This window comes from Anabrus simplex, chromosome 8 (assembly GCF_040414725.1).
Source record: "Anabrus simplex isolate iqAnaSimp1 chromosome 8, ASM4041472v1, whole genome shotgun sequence".
Classification (NCBI taxonomy): Eukaryota; Metazoa; Arthropoda; class Insecta; order Orthoptera; family Tettigoniidae; genus Anabrus; species Anabrus simplex.
Window position 1 is genome coordinate 98,951,037 of NC_090272.1, and position 14,165 is coordinate 98,965,201.

A 14,165-nucleotide genomic window follows, 5' to 3' on the forward strand; every position below is an offset into this window, starting at 1 on the left:
CTTAGGCTACTTGATACGATTATTTGTTCATTTTACTTGATTTCGTTTCATTTCGATTTTTGTATTTCCGAGTTTCAACTCTTACTTCCATTTCTATATTATTCATGCTTTTATGCATATTTTGTAGGATTCTCGAACTTTTTAAGTATTCGGATAACCATTAACAGTCAAATTTAACCTTAAACCATTTTGATAAATATTTACAAGGTTTTGTATACTTACTGCAGAAATTGGACATGTTAAGGATGCATTCATTGATTTGAAGAAAGAATGGAAGAACTTAGGAAGTTCCTTTTTAAATCCTTCACAATAATTTTTCGTTTCAAAATTGTAGAAGTTTCTTCCCCATCCATTCGATCCCCACTTGGACACTTCCAGCATTCCCTGAAATAGAACATAAACTACTAACAGTTTCTCATGTAAATCGTGTGAAGTATTTAAATATATACACCGCAGATCGATAATGTGGGTGTAATTACTTCTGATACCGAAGACCTAAAATGGGTCAAACAGTTAACATTGTGTGAAGGAGGCCTTCTTCGGACTCCTGTTAAATGACGTGGGATACAATGAAAATGTCTGTGCAATAAATTTATTTCTCCCACTTGAAGAAAAAATACTGAATTACACGCTGTAAGGTAAAGAAAAATTCATGAGAACTATTTAAATAGCTTTTTTTTTTTTTTTTTTTTTTGCTATTTGTTTTACGTCGCACCGACACAGATAGCCCTTATGGCGACGATGGGATAGGAAAGACCTAGGAATTGGAAGGAAATGGCCGTGGCCTTAATTAAGGTACAGTCCCGGCATTTGCCTGGTGTGAAAATGGGAAACCTCGGAAAACCATCTTCAGGGCTGCCGACAGTGGGGCTCGAACCCACTATCTCCCGATTACTGGATACTGACCGCACTTAAGCGGCTGCAGCTATCGAGCTCGATACTATTTAAATCAAGCAGGCTTCTAGTTCTGTGAGACTGGTGACTGTTGACATCATGATTAAAACCTCGAGACCATCAGTTTAGCTGGAATCTGAACCACAATGGTGAGACTTTTCACTGACCATCATTCGAACAGCTGCTGTCTAGTTAAGAAGTCAATGACGACATCACGGTGCCAAATAGAAGATAATACATACCGAGATGTGATCGTCCAGATCGTAGGGCCAAGTCCAATTTGATCGGTACACTGTCTCTCCGGTAGGTGTCTTGTAGAATCTGGTGGAGTATTTTATCTCATCGGTTCCTTTGTCATCACAATATTCAAACTGAGCGATTACGGCGTTGTACGGACCCTAATAAAATAAATAAATAAATACATAAATAAATAAATAAATAAATAAATAAATAAATAAATAAATAAATAAATAAATAAATAAATAAATAAATAAATAAATAAATAAATAAATAAATTATTATTATTATTATTATTATTATTATTATTATTATTATTATTATTATTATTATTATTATTATTATTATTATTATTATTATTATTATTACCGTGTTTTGGTGGATCAGCAGAGGTGAAAGAAGGTGCGGGCTGGAATGGGTCGAACTACAAGTCCGAAAGATGAATTTAAAATTTAAATAAAGGTTATATTTTCAATAGACAACAAGATTTAACAATTTTCACTAGGTGAAATAACAAAGAACAATCAGGTACAATGTAACTTTACAAACGAAAGCACAAGTTAAGGGGTCTTTACAAATTCTGGGTTACGAGCCCCAAAGTTTAACAATTTCTGAGCTCTCAGCTCACAACCACAAATTACCAAAGAGCAGAAAACCCCTCATAACATGGAGCACTTGCTCCCACCGTCACATCTCAAGCCTCTCTGAGGCACTTTTACCACAACACCATAGAGAGCTGACCCGCTCTCAATCTTTCAAGCCCATTAAAGGCAATACAAAGCTTTACAATCACTTGCCATCGAGGCGCCACTTACACGAATTGAGCAGGGGTATCTCGTACCCAGCCTACCGGGCCTTAAAAGAAAAATAGTAGGTTAATGAAATGGCCCAAAATATCAATATGAATGGAGGCGTTGCTTGCACTCCTACATGCAACTTGTTAAAACCTAAGGGGCACTAGGCCGATTACACAGGGGCTATCCCCACACCAGGGAGGTGACTCGTATAAGAAAAATATTTTAACACATTAATGAAGAGAAGAAAATCGGTTATGAAAACGTAGTCACCTCAAATCCAAATTGAAGGGGAGCTCGAGAGGGTAAAGCACTCTCTATCCCCGATTTACAGTTAAAGTAATAAGAAAATGTTTACATAAGCCGGCACTAAGTTACATTTTTAAACAGGTAGGATACTTTGAAAAGATTTCGAACCTTCCCCGGGGGTTAAACTGCTGAGCAAGAAAGAAATAAAGATGTTAAAAGGCCATTACCTTTGCTGAAGAGCTGCTGCTCGAAGGAAGAGGCGCAACCCGCCCCCTGCTATACTTCCATACACTAAGTTAGATGTTGTTGAAGTGGCGACGAGCCATGAAAATCAGCAGTTTTTAAACCCTCATGGAAGATTTGTGACCTTTCATGAATAATTAAGACACACCCACAGGCGTTTATTGGTTGCCCAAAATTTACACATTAAAATTGGAGAAGGACACTATTGGTCCAAAATTAATTAAAGAAATTCGAGATTGGCTAAGTTCAAAACTGGCGGAAAGAAAAATTAATATTGCCAACCCATAGATGAAAGAACAAAATTTAGTAAAATCCAAAACTTCTGAATACAAAATTTCTTCAAGAAAAGTTCCTTCACTTCGCACCAGGGTGCATGCTCATAGTTTTTGGTAGAGACATCTGTGAGAGAATGTCCACACTTCTTGATAATTAGTAAACAAAAACAATTCGAAATTAACACAGTGTCATCTTCAGATAAACGGTTGAATTAATTCAGTTTTAAAGTTCAGAGTTTCAGCTGTAGAGGAGTAATTGAAGGCAAAAATTCAAATGTGCGGCGTATAGGTGTACCAACCGGTACAATTATTATTATTATTATTATTATTATTATTATTATTATTATTATTATTATTATTATTATTATTATTATTATTATTGTTAGAGGCTTACCGCATTAGTGAGCCTAGCTTGGGCACAAGACAATAGTTGGACCACGAACAGCAGGAATACTGTTAGCCACCCCGAGAATGCCATGCTCCCGATCATACGTTTGTGTTCGTAATCGCAAATAGAGTTTGCATTTTATAGAACCCACGTTTTATATGTCATTAAGCCGCTAAGCGACTCCAAATGATGAAGTTCCTGCGTTAAATGCTCCGGATGTTACCATCTCGCGTGTTTTTCTGTGGTACAGGCCAAAGCTGATTGTGCACAAATGCTCTTGATCTAAGATAACAATGATCATAACATATTTACCATGGTACTGGTGACATTACACTGTGGTGGTGAGCAAATAATCGGTTAATGATGGTGTTATTAGCCTACAAGCCCTCACTTGCAACGTTGTATCCTACCACGTAATATCGAAAGCTCGTGGCTTGTGGTGGGCTGGTCATCAGGAACGTTAAAATATTTTCTTATATACTCTACTGTTTGTGAACATACAGTGCCTATCGGAAGTTTTAGACCACTATATCAATTAACAGAAAATCTATTTACACATTATTCAGCACCATCATTTTTATTGTTAGTGGCTTTACGTCACACCGACAAAGATAGGTCTTATGGCGACGATGGGATAGGAAAGGGTAGGATTGGGAAGGAAGCGGCCGTGGCCTCAACTAAGGTACAGCACATGCCTTTGCCTGGTGTGAAAATGGAAAACTACGGAAAACCATCTTCAGGGCTACCGACAGTGGGGTTCGGACCCACTACTTCCCGGATGCAAGCTCACAGCTGCGCGCCCCTAACCGCACGGCCAACTCGCCCGGTATCTTGTTTTGAGTAAGGTGAGTCTAATGCTGAGAGTTCTGACATTTTAAGGTGTTCGCGTATTAATCTAATGCTGCATGTAACTATTGGCATTATTTTTGACCTGAAGAGTTCCATTTATTTTGTTAGAGGAAGTTTCCTTAGGCCCATTATACTGTATAGGGTCTCTCATATAAACTCAGTTCTGCACTACGGCACCTGGCTTTGCCGAACTGTATGTCGCGCGCGGGCTTCCTGCTTTATTAAGCTGACGCGGCTGAGTTCTGCCGCCGTAATGCTTCTGATTCCATTCGTAATGTTTTCTTTCAGTTCCACCAATGTGTGAGGATTTTTTCGATACATTTTTTTCCATCAGTTTACTCCAGAAGTAAAAAATCACATACTGTTAGATCTGAAGAACAAGGGGGAAATAGAACACCACTGATCACTCTGTCTGCAAACACTTCCGAGATTATAAGAAGAGAATCTTCTGCCGTATGAGCAATGGCTGAAACATGTTGAAACCACCTACGGGATTTTTCTTCTTCCGTTAACTATGGAATAACGGCGTCCAAATGTCGTCTTGGTACCTCTTTGCATTTACTGTCGTCTCGAAAAAAAAAATAGGCCCAATTATTTCGTCTTGCACTAACAGCACACCGAACACCAATCTTCCATCACCATCATGAAAAGTTTTCATTCCCCTCCATGAGGGGGAGGGGCGGGCCACCTAGAAGGTAACGCCTTCTTTCTGGCCAGGAGATTCGGCGCAGTTGTTGGTTTAATGGAGTAGGAGGATAGGCTAGGCGATTTGACATGGTGGAGGAGGTGGAGGGAATTTTTCTCTGGCTGTGTACTTTATTTACAACTTGGGTCTTTTAAAATTTTATCAGACTTTTACAAAGTTTCATTTACTGTTTACAAATTACGATTTGCAATTCGGGTGATGGTATATATACAATGATGTGAGATAAAAGTTTTCACATATATGTAGAACAGATGTTGAATAGGGACTGTTTATAATATGACACCAACATGATAGTTATAACTACATGAATCCTGTATGTACAATGAGAAGGGGTGATGGAATTTACATTATATAAGTAGAACCCATGTTGTAACGGGACTATTTGCAATGTGATACAAATTATAGAGTTATATTTATATGAATACAGTGTATACAATGATATGAGTTGAAAGGAGTTTTACAATAAAAAGTTAGGATAGAAATTGTATTTGGACTATTTACAATGGTGCACCAAGAAGGTAGTTATAATTACATGTATACGGTAAATACAATCAAGTGAGCTGACTGGAATTTTACAGTAAATGATGTAGAAGAGAAAAGATGATAATAATAATGTTAATTGGATTATTTACAGTATGAACCAATCTTCCATCATAATGAAGGACTATCATTAGGATTTTCTGCACACCAATAGCGAGAGTTATGACTGTTCACACGACCATCAAGATGAAACTAGAACTTCTACATACGAAAATATGGTTTTGCAATGATAACTGTATCACCATGTTAACAGCTGAGATTCAGACTGGCGACTCAGTCTGCTTGCAAGGTCAAGAATTATGCGCGCGCCTCCCATACTCAGTCGGTTAATCCTGTTAGCATTTCTTGATGGATAAAGCATCTGTCTCTCGGCAGAGCAAGAGCAAAATATAGCTTCCTCCGAAGTCTAAGTCTCGTTCATGGCTGTGACAGTATAGAAGCTGCTAAGGCGATGATGGTGATGATGATGACGACGACGCTTGTTGTTTGAAGGGGCCTAACATCTAGGTCATCGGCCCCAGGTGCTAAGGTATGGGCAAATACTTTAATACACCAATACCGGACAGCTTGCTGTTTTCAGCGAGAAAGTCGATAGTGCTGCTACCTACATGGCTTGGTGTGACCAACTTTTCAATAATCACGGCCGACTTGATGCGTCGCTCTAGCTAGCTCCTTACCGGCCTTGACAATCGGGTCCACGTACTGTAATCGGAGTAGTTACACAACTCGACACGTGGCGCTGGCGGCCGACCTATTTGCGGTAGAAATGCATACTTCTTTATGGAAAATATATTGACTTTGGTTGCCGATTTATCGTAATTTAGAGCTATGGAGAATATTACATGGGTTAATACTGTTAAAATGATTAATCTTAAAGGTTACTTTCGTTGATATTTGCCAAAATGATGTCGTGAAATGAAACTGCGGGGAGATGACTTAGTCCAGCTGACGTTCTAATATTGACTCTGATTGCCGATGTATCTTAATTTAGGGAATAAAATAGTATGTTACATTGACTAATATTGTTAAAATGATTAATCCTAAAGGCTACTTTCATTGATATGTGCCAAAACAACGTCGTGAAATGAAACTGCGGAGGATGGAGTAGTCCAACTGACGTTCCTTAATTGTGAGGAATAATAGTAATCGTTTTTATTATCATGGCATTTAGATACATAGCAGAACTTACCACAATGCTTTTGTCTTCTGATGTTAATATCGAGATTAAGAGTCATTGTTCAATTAGAGTTTTAAAATTCTTCAAGCGCTGCTCTCAGGAAGGGGGCTGGACAAAACATAAGAGTCTTACTTTTTCCATATTCATTGTATGCAGAACATAAATATTTTGACTCAAACATGTTTAAATGTTAATTTCAATATATATAGTTTCAGATTATATTTCATTCATACATTTCACTAGAATATTAAATACCGGGCAAGATGGCCATGCTAAATTCAGAAAATAAATTTTACTTGAAATGTAGTAGGGTGGAACAAGTTGGCCGCGCGGCGTGGAGCTGTGAGCTTGCATCCGGGAGATAGTGGGTTCGAACCCCACTGTCGGCAGCTCTGGAGACGGTTTTCCGTGGTTTCCCATTTTCACATCAGGCTGTACCTCAATTAAGGCCACGGCCGATTCCTTCCCACTGCTAGCCCTTTCCTATTCCACCGGCGTCATAAGACCTATCTGTGTCGGTGCGACGTAAAACAAATAGCGAAAGAAGAAGAATTTTAAATAAAAATTCAGTGAGAGAAAAGTATTTTGAGTAAATAAAATGTAAACTGTTCTCTGCTCGATGATGATGATGATGATGATGCTTGTTGTCTAAAGGGGCCTAACATCTAGGTCATCGGCCCCATTGCTCAGGTAACAACACTTCATACGCTGGCCTTACCGTCATAGCAGTAGTGATTCTTACTTGTCAATGTTTAAATGTTAAAGTTCAGATTATCTTGAACAAAAATTTGTTGTGTTGCTGTCATATGGCAAATACGACACCGCCTAAAGGATTATTCTCTGAAAGAAAATTCATGGGTAAAAATGATAAGCGGCCACTCACGGAGGCCCGGGTTCGATTCCTGGCCCTGCCACGAAATTTCAAAAGTGGTACGAAGGCTGGAACGGGGTCCACTCAGCCTTGGGTCAACTGTGTAGAGGGTGGTATCGATTCCCACATCAGACATCCTCGAAGTGGTTTCCCATAGTTTCCTACTTCTCCTCCAAGCAAATGCCGGGATGGTAACTAACTTAAGGCCACGGCTGATGCCTTCCCTCTTCCTTGGATATGCCTTCCAATCTTCCCATCCCCGACACAAGGCCCCTGTTCAGCATAGAAGTTGCGGCCGCCTGGGCGAGGTACTGGTCATCCTTCCCAGTTGTATCCCCCGACCCGCAGTCTCACGCTCCACGATACTACCCTTGAGATGGTAGAGGTGGGATCCCTCACTGAGTCCGAGAGAAAAGCCAACGCTGGAGGGGTAAACAGAGTAAGAAAAGAGAAAGAAAGAACGAAGGTAAATACCCGACATAGAAACGGAAAACTAAGACGTAGTTTTGTCCTGGTCTACAGAGAATTCGTAAAATGATGGTGTCCCTTTGCTTTTTTTTCCTGTTCGGAATACAAAAAAAGGCACACAGCAATATATATTCGAATATTTCCTAACACAGTTAAAGAAAAGCAAATCAACACACCATTAAGAAACGAATTAGCACATAAATTAAAATCCTTGTTCAGGACGAAGTTACAGCGAGAAATCACTTTGTTCTTGTTTCCATAAAATGTCTGCTCGAAGTACGAAAAGGTGCACAAGAATGTCTCAAATTCCAAGATTTGTAAACACAATTTAAAAAAATATAATCACCACACTACACAATAAAAAATAAACTCACTAGCGCATAACTATCAGATTTCATTATCAAGCCAACAAGCACCTCATTGCGAACACATTGCTAACATTTACGACAGCAAAACCAAAAAATAAAACTGGAAATGCGGCAAATTGCGGTATACAGCATCCTGTCAATGGGTAGTAGGCCAGCGCTCCAGCGGCATTATGCTGAAACTTCCCAATTACAGCTTTATGCTGGGCTTCACAAGCGATTGTCAAGGCCGGTATAAGGAGCGCAGCGAGGTATCCAGTCGGCCGTGCAATAATATATTGCCATCTGTATGATTCTTGGCGCACTGGAGTGTTGTTTATGATGTAAGATTATTCAGTGACAAACATTTATACATTGCAGTTATATTCCAAGAAAAGTGTTATGTTCTGAACAAATTACCCAGCAACATAATGGCATGAGAACTGATAAGGACTGCAAGTTTTTTAAAAAAGTAACGACGTCGCATCTGTGTTGAGGTTACATTCTATGCCCCTTATATTAAGAAATCAATCAAATACTCTACTGAAATGTTAGTGGGACGTAAAACCAATAACATTAACAAATATGGAACTCTAGTACACTCAAACTTGAGTGTCCACATTGTTAAATAGTACCATAAAATTCCCCAATGAAAACTTGTGGGCCTGTAGCGTAATGGTTATCGCACTAGTCTTGAAATTGAAAACTGAAAGCCATGAGTTTCGAATCCGGTCAGCTTTTGTTTACTGTAAGAAAATAATAATAAAAATAATAATTTTCTTTACGTCCTACTAACTACTTTCACGGTTTTCGGAGACACCGAGTTGCCGGAATTTTGTCCCGCAGGAATTCTTTTACATGCCAATAGATCTACCTACACGAGGCTGACGTATTTGAGCGCCTTCAAATACCACCGGACTGAGCCAGGATCGAACCTGCCAAATTCGAATCAGAAGGCCGGCGCCTCAACCGTCTGAGCCACTCAGCCCGGCGAAAGAAAATTATTTCAGTGTATTATTGGCATAGGCTTGAGCACCAGTCCAACTAATTTAATACGTACCGGTATGCATGGTAATTCTTCATGCATAAATTTGTGAAAGAGACTTTTAGGAAATTCTGAACGCTTCTTCCTTGTCAAGAACATCGTAGTTCACTCACGTAGCCACAATCTGTATTATATATAATATGAGGTATTTCTGTCTTCAGAGGTAAAAAAGAAAATTCAAAGTTCAGCAAAAGCGAGATAGTAGCGTGAGGTGAGTTCCTCTGTATAGTTCGGGAAGATCGGCCGTACCGAAGAAGTCAAAATAATGGACCAAAACTCCTGTTCCTTAATTACAGCTTCTCTTTCCCGAAATCTTAATAAATCATGAATATTAAATTATATCTCTCCTCTGCCACTTTGGCTGAATGATTAGCGCTTCGTGGCCCTTCTCTTTCTTTTGATGAAACCTTCATTCTTCGGAGTGTTGGACCTTTCCCATTTTCCTTCTGATTAGTGCTAAATGAGGATGGTTGGCCAGTTGCACTTCCTCTTAAAAACACCATCACGGAATGGCCAGCGTACGGCCCTCGGTTCAGAGGGCCCTGGTACGATTGTCGACGAAGTAGAATATTTTAATCGCGTCTGTTAATTCCAACGAGTTTGTGTCTGTATTCATACGCATCTTCAAATATGTACAACACATCACACGAGACATACGCAATAGTGAGTATATCCCTACACATATGACTGGTGTTAGGAAAGGAATGCCGCCGCAAAACGAGGCTAAGTCCATACAAAGTGTTGCGCCAGGTGATTGGGAAAAGGCTAGAAAGAAGCCGAGAGAGTAGTTTTTAAATATTCCTCTCAGAGGCTGGGTGGATCCTCAAACAAATTCTGCTTTTAATTTTTAAATCATAGCGAAAAGCACGGCTAACATAATGCTCGTTTGGAGTTTTATGAAGGAGGCATTTCATATTTTAAAATTTCATCCTTAATTATTATGACTGTTCAATTATTTTAACAAAAATATTTCCAATGAGTGTAGATGCATTCCTCTCAACTGTAGCATAGACAAATATGCAGTTCACACCAACACGCTAGATGTCACCATCGTCCCTGTTCGCACTCCACTCAATGATGTTGAGATAGAGCTGTCCGGTATTGGTGTATTAAAGTATTAAAGTATTAATTGGTATGGGTGGTGCCGACTAATGAAGACAATATTCCTAAAGGAAATAGTTCGTATCACTCGGTAAAAGATCGCGCTGCAGTGGTCTGAAGGCCAGGCAGTGCTGAAGACACACAAGGATCAAATGAGGACAATTTCTAAAGGAAATAGTTCGTATCGTTCAGTAACAGATCACGCTGCAGTGTGTCTGAAAGCAAAGAGGAATAAAATGAGGACAATTTCTCAAGTTATATCTTGATTTCCATAGTAACAGCTGTTCAGCTTGTGACCAATACAAAAATTCATAAGAGCGTGTAGGGGATAGAAGTGATTCAAACGAGCCTCCCAGAGTTGTTGATTTGGAACATGAACAAAGACTATTAATAATATTAATTTAATTTAACGTATTCACAAGTTATGAATGTTACTTCTTCAAAACAATTTGGATTGGAAATTTGATCTGTCATTATATTGTACTCGAGTCTTACTCAGCATAGACTAGGGAAGATTTTTTAGAGAATAATTCAGAAAAGAGTGATTACAGTATTTCGTTGTCTTATCTTTAAAACGCTATTCAGCTTCTCAATGGGGTCCCTACGTTAAATTTAGCCTCATTTATACCAAATGAAATGGCGTATGGCTTTTAGTGCCGGGAGTGTCCGTAGACATGTTCGGCTCGCCAGGTGCAGGTCTTTCGAGTTGACGCCCGTAGGCGACCTGTGCGTCGTGATGAGGATGAAATGATGATGAAGACAACACATACACCCAGCCCCCGTGCCATTGGAATTAACCAATTAAGGTTAAAATCCCCGACCCGGCCGGGAATCGAACCCGGGACCCTCTGAACCGAAGGCCAGTACGCTGACCGTTCAGCCAACGAGTCGGACCATTTATACCAAATTTGGTGAGACAATTCTGTGGTACTAAGGCAGAAACTCGATATGTTAAAAAAAAACTTCGAGGCGCTTTTAAAAGTTTGCGAGCTCGCCGAAATTAATATTGCACTTCAATGACCTCTAAACTGAAGTGGCATACATTTGTGAATGTAATAAAAAGAAGGAACAAGTTTTATTCAGCAAGTCCAGGGAACAAATCACTTGGTTGCCTCAATATTCATGTATTGACTTATCGGAATTATTATTTTAGGAACAGCGTACTCTACGGCCACCAGAATTATACTGGGCTTTGAAATCATACATTTTTTCGTCGCAAAGTCCACTGTATTGGCATTAAAACCGAAAATTCGATTTTTTGGCATATCGGATTCTGCCTTAGTACCACAAAATTAATGCAGTCTAAATTTAAAAATCAAAATTTTATTTTGAATTGTCAAACTGGTTTCAGAATTTTGGCTCATTTTCACAGCGTGGTCTCTTTTTAAAATGTTCCAGGCGCTGCAATATTTTATTTTATAGTTTCAAACTCGGTTATTAAGCTTAGGGAGGCCAAGTGAAAAACTTGTAGTATTAGGCCTATAAATAAATAAATAAATAAATAAATAAATAAATAAATAAATAAATAAATAAATAAATAAATAAATAAATAAATAAAGCTTTGTAAATCCCGTAAGGGCTATCCTCCTGGTGGCCATGATCGTTCAAGCGTTGAAGTCTATATGGTCTGACACCATGGTTATACGGTTCGAGTCCCGTTGGTCAAAAAGAGTCACCATCTGAATGCAGGCCGGCAGAGTAGGGGAGGTGGTTGTATACAATTTCTGATCACTAGATTGCGTGCCAAAATCCTGGATTAAATTTCAAACTTCTTCGCAGTGCTCATATGGAGTGAGGGCATATGGTGCTGTTATGGTGATTCGTCCGTCGGATGGCGACGTTAAGCCTTGAGCAGACCCCTTGGTGCTATTCGACAGGTGTAGGCTATGTGCCAGCACCGGTTTTCACTCTCTCCCTTCCTACTATGATATACTCGTATCACGTTGACTCCTCTGATGAGGTTGATGTCAGGAAGTTGTCCGGTCAAAAAACTCGCCACAAGATTCAAATCACCTCATACCGACCCCGTAGAGGAACGGTACAAGGGTTGGATAAACAAATCCCGTAAGGGCTATGGCCTCCTGCAATGTAGGGACAATGCTCAGTTTAACTCATCACGTGAGCAGGTCCTGAGGAGCATTATTATATTGGTTATCTCCTAGTGTGTTTCGTGACAACGTATTACTGCATGTTGCACACTTATAGTCCTACTTTCGAGTGGTTCCTTGCTAGTTTATCATTAGTTTATCGTTTTCTATATTTATCATTGATTAAAAGTTTATATTTTTAATAACATTTTTGCTAATAACTGACATCGCAAATTCGTTGACTCAAGATATTTCCGAAAATGTTCAACCATTTACAAATGTTATTAAAAATTATGGATAGCTTATGGATGAATGTTTGTGCAAAGTTTTAAGTTAATTACGTTACAATTGGTTTGCTTGCAGCGTTTTAAATTCAAGGAAACATTACCTTTGAGATGAAAGCTAAGCTGAAATAGACGTGCCTGGTTTAAGGGACGTGCGTGTCTGATATAAATGTCACCGCAGGACCTATAAAAATGACGAGCATGTAAAAGAAAACAAAAGAATGTAGGGGTAGTACCAAACAGGTTACAAGGATAACAGCGAAGACTCTTCCGAAAATGCATAGCTCTCCGACGAGACAGCGCCACTAACGCTATCCAGCGGCTCGCGGTTATAATTACCTACAGCTCTCGTCTGCCCTTGTAGGCTGCTATGACATAATACCTGAATTAGGGAACTCGAAATGTCAATGTAAACTTTCTAGGAAAGTAAGTTTAGGATCATCAGGACCAGTAATGAGATTGGAGTCACCCTTTTGGGGATATTTTTCCTTCATTGGATGGTGAACATTGCCCACCACTTGCCATTCAACTTTCAGAACTGGATTGTGCCAATAGAAATATTAACACCCTCACTCTTCAACATTTCTAGAGCGGCAATGATTGTTTGTTTGTTTGTTTGTTTGTTTGTTTGTCCAACCCTTGTCCCGTTCTCTACGAGGTCGAGTATGAGGTAAGATGAATCTGTCGTGGCGGATACCCTTCCTGACGTCAACCTCATCAGAGGAGTTAATGAGCTGAAATGAATGACGTGCTATATGATAGTAGGAAGGGATAGGTTGAAACCTGGTGCCGGCACATAGCCTACTCCTGTCGAAAAACACCAAGGGGGTCTGCTCAAGGCTTAACGTCTCCATCCGACTGACGAATCACCATCAACAGCGTCAAATGCCCTCACTCCATATGAGTACTGCTGAGTGGTTTGGAATGTAATCCAGGCTCTTGACACGCAATCTAGTGACTGCCAAAGAAAGATTCTGTCGTTCTACGGAAGTAGGAAAAAGGGCTTTTCTTGATAAACTCGGTGCCAGTTTCAAAAGCATGTTTTTTCCGAGTGGAGTACATCTTTCAGTTCTGAAAACCTAGCTTAAACTATAGAATACTGACATGTAGCAGTGACATTAGGAATACTAAGCATGTTATTGATACTGGAAAATTTACTTGCATGTTATGCCAATCATGTGTGTCAGTTATTACCTCTTTACTTCCAATATTCTGTGAAGTATTGCCTCACCAAATGTTTTATGTTTCAGGATTCAGTGTCATCTATATGAGTAGTTATCATCTGGTTGCCGTATCTGTTTGTAGCTAAATAGGTACAGAACTTCCTTAATCCATTTTTTGAGCCGTGGCTCGCGCGTTAACGTCTCACTCGTATCGTAAACGATAGTAGTTGCGTAAATAACTATTATGTAGTCTAGTGATGCAATGACTATGCAGACGTGCACACTCCCCCGATTTACGTGGCAAACTCCATATTTTCGGTCCTTCTTCCCACTCTCCTGATCGCAGAGACTTATTTCCTGATTTTGAGAAGAGATTTAGTTTTTGTATATTTTTTAAAATCCTAGGTTTTTCCTCGTTCTTCAATTAGCTACAGAGAATTGATGTTCAAT